Here is a 10,705-nt window from a genome sequence, read left to right on the forward strand (position 1 = left end):
AGTAACTTTCAAGGTCCCTGTTCTGGGTTTCTGACCACTGTGGAACTTTCTGAACATCCTGGGGCTTTTTTGGGGGAAGGGGGGAGCCTTCCACTTTTGCTGCTGCCAGACACAGAGCTACATATTTCTTATCTCTTGTCATGCTGGTGCTTGCTTTGCTGGATTATTGCTCTTTCCTATTGTCCATGGGCTTCTGGCTTACTTTTTATATTGTTCTGGGGTGGAAGAAGTTATTTACTGTAGTTCCTCATTGAATTTCTTGACCACTCTTGTCTAGTATGGATTTCAGAGTTTTGCTGAAGTAGGTATATGGGAGCTGGGAAGTCTGCCTTTCTTTAGAAGACTGTGCTCAACTCTGTTTCACTTAAATCCAATTCACTGGCAAGGCAAGACATCACCCATGATGTCATTGGTCCTCTTTGAAAATGAAGGATGAACAACAGCACATGGCCAGTTTGGCAGGAAGTGGTAATGTTGGCTTCATTATCAATTCCTAAAGTGCAAAAGTGTGTGGTCAGGAAGTAGGGTCAGAGTGAGGCCAGCTGGAGAATAGGATTTGCATAGTGGCTGGACAGATGAATGAATGAAAAATAATTTCTTTAGTAAATACTATGTACAAAACATTATGCTAAGGGCTAGATCAAATAGAAAAGGCAAAACAGCCTCTGTTCTCAAGCAGCTCACTTCCTAGTGGGGAAAGACAACCCATATAGGTTTCAGCTACAAGTCAGAGAGAAAATCCTAGTGGTGTTTAGGGTTCGATGGCAAAGCATATGGTAGTGCATCTTCTTTAAGCTTATTTCTTCTGATTGAAAACCACTTCCATTTCTTATTTTGAACTATTTACCAATGTCAAGGACTTTGGTGTTGAGAACTTGTTTCTTTTCTGTGTCTTTAGTAGCTGTGGTTGCTGAGAAAACAGGTGCTACAGCACTTACAGAACTAATTGACAGATCAAAATATCCAGGCTTTATTGCCTGGATAATTTTTATAGGAACTAGATTAGAACAATCCTTGGTATTGCCTGATCTTGAAAGCTGACTTTTTGGAGGCCCTGGAATCTGTCTAGTTTTAGAAGGTTGTTTGAGGTGCTCACTCTCCAACCCTTAACCCTTGGCTTACTCCCAAATATAAGCAGATTGTCTCTCCCAAGGTCAAGCAAGGCTCATGAAGCTCCTGGATTGGGGGAAAGTGTGGAAGAGAAGGAGGGCAAAGACCCTAAATGCTCGTCCATACCCTTTAATCCAGAGATCCCATAATAACACACAAATATGCTGTAGAGTCTAAAGAAAGAAAGATTCTGTATATCCCAAAATATTAATATCAGCCCTTTTGGGGGAATAAGCTAGAAACCTCTAGATTGGGGAATAGTTAAATAAATTATAGCATGTGAATGTAGTGGAATATTACTATAATGAAATGAATAAATATGAAGAATTCAGAAGATAAGAAGCTATATAAACTGATGCAAAGTGAAGTAGAACATAGAAAACAGTACAGATTGACTGTCTAATTATAATGATTTAGGCTTGGACCCAGGGAAGAGTTAAGAAAATGTACCTCCATGGCTTCACTGGGTATGTGGTCTAATGTATTGCTGGACTGCCTTTTTTTTTTTTTGAGGGGGGAAGACAGGGCAATTGGGGCTAGGTGACTTGCCTAAGGTCACACAGCTAGTAAGACTCCAGGGCCGGTGTTCTACTCACTGCACCACCTAGCTGCTCCCCCCCACTTTTTTCCTTTTCATTTTAAACTTCCGTTGTGAGGGGATGGTTCAGTGGAAAAGTGATCGGGGAAAAATATGGTTGGATATGAATGTTACATTTTAGAATGATATCAATACAAATACAATTTAATTTTTTTAAAAAGTACACAATTCGGAGGAGGAACCAAAATAGTGACACAACAGGAAGTACAGCTAAGCCCTCTCCTAAAACTCTCCCACAAAGATCTAAAAAGAAAAAGTCAAAGTGAGTTGTTTTTTTCAATCCAAGTTAGCATAGGCTGATAAGTCTGTGGATATGAGATAGTGTGTAGCCAAGAATAACTGGGTAAAACATAGCACAGGAACTAAAAGAAGGATGAGACTGTGTGCTAGGGTAAGAAGTCCCAGACCCCCACACGGAAAGACCTGATCTTATGCAGGATACAGGAACAGGTGCCGATTGACAGCTCTGTTACTTATAAATTACTTCTGGGTCACAGATCCACAGGGCAAACTGAGAAGGCAAGCTGTGTCTCGGAGTGTTGATACAGCATGAGGAGTGATAGCAGACCCTAGGCTTTGTACTGAGCAGAGAGCAAATTCAGAAGCAAACAGTAGTTATGTGGCTCTGATCCCAGGAAAAAAAAGGTGGTACGTGTGTGTGGAGGGGTCCTCAATTCTGTCCTCCAGCCTGGTCTGCCTCTAGCAGAAAAACCATGCAGCAAATCCAGACCAAAGAGGAGCTTGCAGTACTGTTACTGTGGACTAGCAGATCTTTTCAAATGATTTTAGTAGTGTCTGAGTCTAGCATCAGTCCACTGGAACTCCAATTAGGGTAATCTCACAGGTGTGTTCCTCAGACGCAAACACAGGTCAGACACTTAACAGAGCTCAGAAGAGTTGGGCATCAATCAGACTCTGCCCTAGAATAGATCACCCTGGGACCACTGAAAGTTTGTCTCAGCCTGAACTATATCTGAGATCCTTTAATAACACTATCCTCAATGCCCCAGGAAAGTAGCAGCAAGAATCAAAAGGACATGAGCTTGGCCTACACACTTCATAATCTCTTCCACTTCCTCAAATGTATTTAGATTTCTATGTTTCTTTTGTTTCTCTGTTTCTTTCTATGTCTCTTGTGTTTGAATTTCAAAGTATCTATTTAGCTTTGGAAACTTTATCAAGAATACTTGGAAGTCTTCTATTCATTAAAAATCCATTTTCTCCCAGTTAAGATGATACTCGGGTTTGCTGGATATGTAATTCTTGGTTGTAAGCCTTTATTTTTTGTTTCCTGTAATACTCTCCTCTAATTTCTCCTGGCCTATGTAGCTAACTGAAGTCACAAAGTAGGCAGGAAAAATGAGCACATGCCCCCTCCAAAAAAAGAATTCCACCCTCACACCCCACCCTCCTACACACACACAAAAAGCTATTATGACAAAAGGATGCCCTAAGCACAAACTCAGGAGCAAATGACTCTAAAACATCTACAAGCAAAGTCTTTTTTTTTAAAGCAGTTTAGGTACAAATTCAAGTAGAATTTCTAGAAGAAATGAAGCCAGAGTTGTTTGTTTTTTTTTTAATAAAGAGTTTAACTTTTTTTTAATAAGTTAAATGAGAGCACTAAAGCAAAAGAAAATGGAACAGAAATGAGATCTGTGGAAGAATTGGAAAAGGAATTAATAGGTCGGCACAAGAGGTATAAAAATCTTACCCAAACAACAAATTTCCTGAAAATAAGAATAGAACAAATAGAAAATAATGAACAAGAAACATGAAAACAAAGTCAAAAGACTGAACAAAATGCGAGAAAATGTAAGCTATTTCATAGCAAAAATAATTCAGCTAGAAAACAGACTGAGAAAAGATAACATAGGTATCATTGGATTATATGAAAGTTGTGACCAAAAAAAATTCCCAAACAACGTATTTAAAGAAATAATAAAAAGAAATCTGTCCATACTTCATGGAAACAGAAGACAAAATAGAAACAGTAAGAATCTACTGATCACATCCTGAAAAAAGCTATAACCTGAAAATTCCCAGAAACATTATAGACTAAATCCAAGAATGTTAGGTTAAAAAACAAACAAACACTGCATGCATGCAAAAATAAAGAATTCAAGCACCAAGGAGTCAAATTACAATCCAATCAACATTGCAAACCCCCCCCCCCCATTCTTTTTCTACCTTATCTCCTCCCCCACCCCCAATACTCTTTGACCTAGTGACATGGGCCTCCTGGCTATTCCACAAACCAGACACTCTTATCTCTCAGCTCCAGGAATTTACTTGGCTGTCCTTTAAGCCTGGAATGCTCTTCTTCTTAATCTCAACCTTCTGCATTTCTTAAAATCCCAATGAAAATTCCACCTTTTATCAGAAGCTTTTCTTAATTCCTCTTAATTCTGGTGCCTTCCTCTGTTAACTACTTCCTATTTGTCCTGTATATAGCTTGTTTGTACTTATTGTTTCCTGGTCATCTCTCCCTTTGGATTGTAAGCTCCTCAAGGGCAAGAACTGTCTTTTGCCTTTCTTTGTATCTCCACACAGCACAGTGCCTTGTACATATAAGTCATTTAATATGTGCTTATTGTGTTGTACCAGAAGCGAGTGAGACACGCCACAGAGTATAAGTTTTAAATGGAGAATTTATTAGCCGGCGGCCATCGGGGCTGCAACCCAAATCAATGGCCCCATGTTGGGGTGCAGGTGTGACTTATATAGGACATGTAGGGGTACAGTGGTTAATTATCTCCTGGAACCTACAGGTCAAGTCACAGGGTGGGAGAACAGGAAAAAGGTCCTGGCTGATCAAAAGATTCAGTCAGGTTATAGTTAGGTGGGATAATCTTATTGACATTCCTTGGTGGAGTCATGGAGCCCCAGGGATATCTGCTAGACAGAAAGGGTCTGCCAGGTTATCCTTCAGTGGGATGGTCCTATCTATTGACATTCCTTGGAGGAGTCACAGAGTCCCAGGGATATCTGCTAAATGCCGAAGAGATCTGAGTCCATTCTTTCTGGGGGTGCTTGTCAGTAGCTAGGGGTTCCTAAGTTTTCCAATATTACAATACAAAATTTAATAGCTTTGGGGGCCTAGTTCCAAATTCCTTTCCAGAATGTTTGGGCTAGTTCATAGCTCCAACAGTTCATTAATATACCTGCTTTCCCACATCCTCTAGTATTTGTCATTTTCCTTTTTTGTCATCTGATTCAATCTGATGGGTGTGAGGTGGTATTTTAGAATTGTTTTAATTTTTCACTTCTTTAATTATTAGTGATTAGAGCATTTTCCATATGGCTATTGATAGCTTTGATTTTTTTCTTCTGAAAATTTACTATTCTTATCTTTTAACCATTTATCATTTTGAAAATGGCTCTTATTCTTATAAATTTGGCTCAGTTCCCTACACATTTTAGAAATGAGATCTTTATCAGAGAAACTTGCTGCAAAGATTTTTCCCTGCTTCCTGCTTTTCTTCTCATTTTTGATGTATTGATTTTGTTTGTGCAAAAACTTTTAATATTTATATAATCAAAATTATCCATTTTGCCTCCTGTGAATTTCTCTATCCCTTGTCTCCATAGATCTGACAGGCAATTTCTTCCCTGCTCCATGAAGTTGCTTATAATATCACACTTCATGTCTAAATTATGCACCCATTTTGAACTTAATTTGGTATATAGTATAAGATACTGATCTGTTCCAATTTTCTTTTCCCCATAGTTTTTGTCAAGTTGTGACTTCTTGCTCTAAGAGCTGGGATCTTTGGGCTTATTAAACACAAAGTTATTGTGCTCATTTATTTCTGTATGTTGTTACCTAAACTGTTTCACTGATCAACTTCTCTTTTTCTTACCCAGTTTTGATGATTACAACTTTATAGTATAGTTTGAAATCTGGTATTGCTGGGCCCCTTTCTTCCCATTTTTTTCATTGATTCCCTTGATATTCTTGAACTTTTGTTCCTCAAGATGAATTCTGGGTTTTTTTTTCCTAGCTCTAAAAGGTAATTCTTTGGTAGTTTTATTGGTATGGCACTAAATAAGTAAATTAATTTAGGTACTAATATAATTTCTATTATATTGACTCAGTCTATCCTACTTTCTCCAATTATTTAGATCTGCCTTTATATATACTGATTTATACTGAATGTTTTGTAGGATAATCAACTGTGAAAGACTTAGTAACTCTTTAGCAATGAAATGATCCAACATGACTCCAAAAGACTCATGATGTAAAATGCTATACACCTCCAGATAGAGAACTGATGAACTTAGAGTGCAGACTGAAGTATATGTGTCTTCCCTCTTTGTTTTTCTTGCTTTTTCTCCCTTCAGAACCTGGCTAATGAAGAAATGTTTTGCATGAGAATTATATTTCTTGTTTCCTCAAAGGGTGGGGGTGGAAGGAAGAATTTGGAAATGAAAATAAAAGAGAAATCAGCTAAAAAATGTTTTGTGATTGTTCATATAGTTCCTGTGTGTGTAATGGTAGGTAGACTTTAAGTATTTTATACTTTTTGTAATTATTTTAAGTTGAATTTCTCTTTCTGCTGGGTTTTGTTGGTAATATACCAAAAACACTAATGGTTTGTATAGGTTTATTTTATATCCTGCCACTTTGCTGAAGCTGTTATTAGGTTTGTTTTTTTTTTTAGTTAACTCTCTAGTGTTTTCTAATTAAACATCATGTCATCTGGAAAAAAGTGATAGTTTTGTTTCCACATTGCCTATGCTTATTCCTTCAATTTCTTCTTCTTGTATCATTGCTATAAATAGCATTTCTATTATTCAGTAGTAATAGTGATGATGGACATCCTTGCTTCACAAAGAGTGATCTTATTAGAAAGGCTTCTAGCATATCCCCATTAGACATACTTGCTCTTGGTTTTAGATAGATGCTAATCTATTTTAAGGAAAGCTCCCCTTTTTTTCCATGCTTTCTAGTGTTATGATTTTTTGTTTTTAAGCAAGAATGTGTAGGGTATTTTTGTCAAAAGTTTTCTATTGAAAAAAATCATGATTTTTGTTGTTTTTGTTATTAATATGGTCAATTATGCTTATAGTTTTCCTAAATTAAACCAGCCCTTCATTCTGTGTACAAATCCCACCTGGTCATAGTGTACGATCTTTGTGGTATACTGTGAGATTGATTGATTGGTTGATCTATCTCCTTGCTAATATTTTACTTAAAATGTTTGCATCAATATTCATTGGGGAAATTGGTCTATAGTTTTTTTCTCTGTTTTAAGTATCTTCCTGATTTAAGTATCAAGACCATATTTGTGTCATAGAAGGAATTTGGTAGGACTTCTTCTTTATCTATTTTTCCAAACAGTTTATATAGCATTGGAATTAATTGTTCTTTAAATTTTTGGTAGAAGTCACTTGTAAATATATCTGGTCCTGCCATTTTTTTCTTAGAGAGCTCATTTATGGCTTGTTCAATTTCTTTTTCTAAGATAAAGTTATTTAAGCATTCTATTCCCTGTTCTGTTAATCGGACAATTAATTTATTTTCATTAAGTATTTACCTATTTCATTTAGATTTTCAGTTTTATTGGAATTTAGTTATACAAAATAGCTTTTAATAGTAGCTTTTATTTCTTCATTGGTTGTGATTTGACATTTTTCATTTTTTTGTCCTAATAATTTGGGTTTTTAAAAATCAAATTAGCCAGTAGTGTATCTATTTTATTGTTTTATTCCCCCCCCCAAAAAAAAACCCCTAGTTTTATTTATTATTTCACTGGGTTTTTTAAAAATTACTTTCTTTTGTAAATCTCTCTTTTGATTTTTCAGGACTTCTATTTTAGCATTTAATTGGAGGTTTTCAATTTGTTGTTTTTCTAGTTTTTTTAATTGCACACCCAATTTGTTGAACTGCATTTTCTCTCTTACTGATGTAAGCATTTAGAGATATACATTTTCCCATGTTACATTAGCTATATCCCACAAATTTGGATGTGTTCTTACTTTTGTCATTATCTTGATTGAAATTGACTGAATAAGAGATTCAGCTTCAGCCCCTTATTTTAACTCTCTGCATATCTCTCTGTTTGAAGTATCTTTCTTGTTAACAACATATTGTTAGATTCTAGTTCCTAATTCATTCTTCTATCCTCTTTTGTTTTATGGCTTAGTTAATCCCATTCACATTCACAGTTATGTTTGCTAACTATGTATTAGCTGCCATCCTGTTCTCTTATATGTATCCTTCTCTTTTTTACCTTGTCTCCTCCTGGAGTTTGTTTTGCGTTTGACAACTGCCTCCCTTATCCTACCCTCCTCCTTTTTCTACCCCATCCCACCTTTTTCTTAACCCCTTTCCCTCCTACTTCCCCGTTGGAGATGAATTTCTATACCTAACTGCCTGTGAATGTGTTTATTCTTCTCTTTGAACTAGTTCAGATGAAAGTGAAGCTTAAGTGTTGCCTGGTATACTCCACAATCCTCTTCACTGTATAAACTTCTGTGTGCCCCATTTATGTGAGATAATTTTCCCTGTTCTTCCTCTCCCTTCTCCCATCTCAGGGTGCATTCCTCCTCCCCACCCTTCCAGTCTTCTTTTAAGATCACCCCAACATAACAGAATCACGCCCAGGCCCTCTAGTTACACTTCCTCTAAGGCCCCTGTAGGGATATGTATCTTCTTCTCCCATGTAAAAATGTTTAAGTTTGGTTTAGTTTCTTAGGATTTCTCACTCATGCTTACTGTTTGTGTGTGTGTGTGTGTGTATTTTTGTGTATATAGATCTCTGGAGTCTTGTGTTTAAATATCAGATTTTCTATTCGGCACTTGTCTGCTCATCAAGAATCCTTGAAAGTCCTCTAGATCATTAAAGAGTCCTTTTTCCCCTGTCAGATTATACTCCATTTTGCTGGTAGATTATTCCTTGTGTGACCCTGATTGTGACTCCATAGTACTTGAATTTTTTTCTTTCTGCCATCTTGCAGTTTTTTCTCCTTGACCTGGGAGTTCTGAATTTGAGCCATAATATTCCTGGGAGTTTTTATTTTTGGATTTCTTTGAGGTGACCAGTGGATTCATTCAATTTACACTATGGCTTCTGGTTCTAAGATATATGAGAAGTTTTCTTGTATAATTTCTTAAAATGTCATGTCTAATGCTTTTTTTTGGTTCATGGCTTTCAGTTAGTACAATGATTTTAAAATTATCTCTTCAGTCTATTTTCCAGGTCAGTGGTTTTACCTTTGAGATATTTCATATTTTCTTCTATTTTTACAATTTTTATAAAATTTTGGTTTATTGGTCCTTGATGTCTCACGGAGTCATTAGCTTCCACTTGGCCAATTCTAATTTTTAAGGAATTATTTTCTTCAGTGAGATTTTGTACCACTTTTACCATTTGGCCGATTCTAACTTTAAAGGAATTATTTCCTTCAGAATATTTTATAACTCTTTTCCCAAGCTCATAATGCTCTTTTCTTAACTTTCTTGCATAGCTCTGATTTATTTCTCCATTTTCCCCCTACTGCTGTTATTTGATTTTTTAAAATTACAGGTAGAGCTCATCTCCCACAAGATTGCTTCTCTTCACCCTGGAACTGGCCAGTGGTTGACAGAGTTTCCAGTTGGCCCCCCTTTTCTGTTTTAGGGGTCCCCTGGGGTCTTTTTAATGCCACAATGCTTCCAGTCCTGGACACCGGAATAGTCCTTACTCCTTATGTGCTGCATCCTGGCCATCCTCTGCCCTAGTGCTCACCCTCTCTATCTTCCTTAGAGGTCCTTGGCTGGAAGAATAACTTGCTGTGAATTTTTATTGGTTTTCCTGATCAGAATTCAGTCTGGTGCATTTTCTAGGTTGTTGTGGAGGAAGTGTGCTAGGTGAATTGGGAAAAATGCTGTCACTCTGCCATCTTGATTCTGCTCCTTTGTAGAAACTTTGAAATACAGACACAGTTATATGAGATATAGTGAATCAATACAAACAAGGAAAGGTGGGTAGAATAGGCAACACTTGAATCTTACCTTCATCTGAACTGATCAAAGGAGGGAATACACACACAGAGTTGGATACAAAAATACCTTTCTTTCAGTAGGAAAATGAGAGAAAGGGGAGAAATCTAAGCAAAATGAACTCTAACTGAGATGGGTAGATTGCAAAGAAGGGCTTTTAAAAAATAAAGAATAAAACCTATGATTGGGTTCTGGATGAGAGAAAGAGAAGAGAAATAAAGAAGTAGCAACAGAATTCACTAAACCTAGCATATTGGTGCCAAGCACACACTTTTTCTCTCAGCACTCTCTTCTTTATAAAAAGGAGGAAGGAAACAGAATATGAAGTATAAGAGAACAAGAGGAAAAAACAATCATAACTGAATGTAAATGGGATAAACTCACCATTGAAACAGAAGAGTATAGCAAAATGGCTTAGAAAATACAATATGATATAAAATACACTTTAAACACAAAGATTCACACAGAATAAAATAAGGACCTAGAGAAAAATCTATCATACTTTAGCTGTAGTAAAGACTTAGAACTCTGATTTATCTAATATCTGTCCAGGATTCCAGAGGTATGGAGAAAGGGATGGTACCTACCACCTGACAGGTGATGGACTCAGAGTTCAGAATGAGACAGATTTTTGAACTTGGTCATTGTGAAAATTTTGTTTGCTTGACTATGTGAATGCAAATACAAGAGTTTTTTGGGTTTTTTTCTTTGTTTTTTATTTGTGGGGAGGTGAGAGGAAACAGAACTGTTGTAAATTGACCAAAAAAGTAAAAGAAAAATAAAAGTAACATTTTAAAAAAAGTACTTTTTTTAAAAAAGATAATTGGTAATTTTGGACAATAGTTTTCAGTTGAGTGACATTAGATGCTAGGCAGAAATGAGTGGGGCTGGGCATAACACAGTAGAAACAATGGAGTGATTCCCCAACCAAAAAAATAAATCTCATTAACTGCCTATGGCACTGGCCTCCCTTTTGTTCCTCACAAGACACTCCACCTCTGAGCTCTGTT

The sequence above is a fragment of the Trichosurus vulpecula genome, chromosome 4 (assembly GCF_011100635.1).
Source record: "Trichosurus vulpecula isolate mTriVul1 chromosome 4, mTriVul1.pri, whole genome shotgun sequence".
Taxonomy (NCBI): Eukaryota; Metazoa; Chordata; class Mammalia; order Diprotodontia; family Phalangeridae; genus Trichosurus; species Trichosurus vulpecula.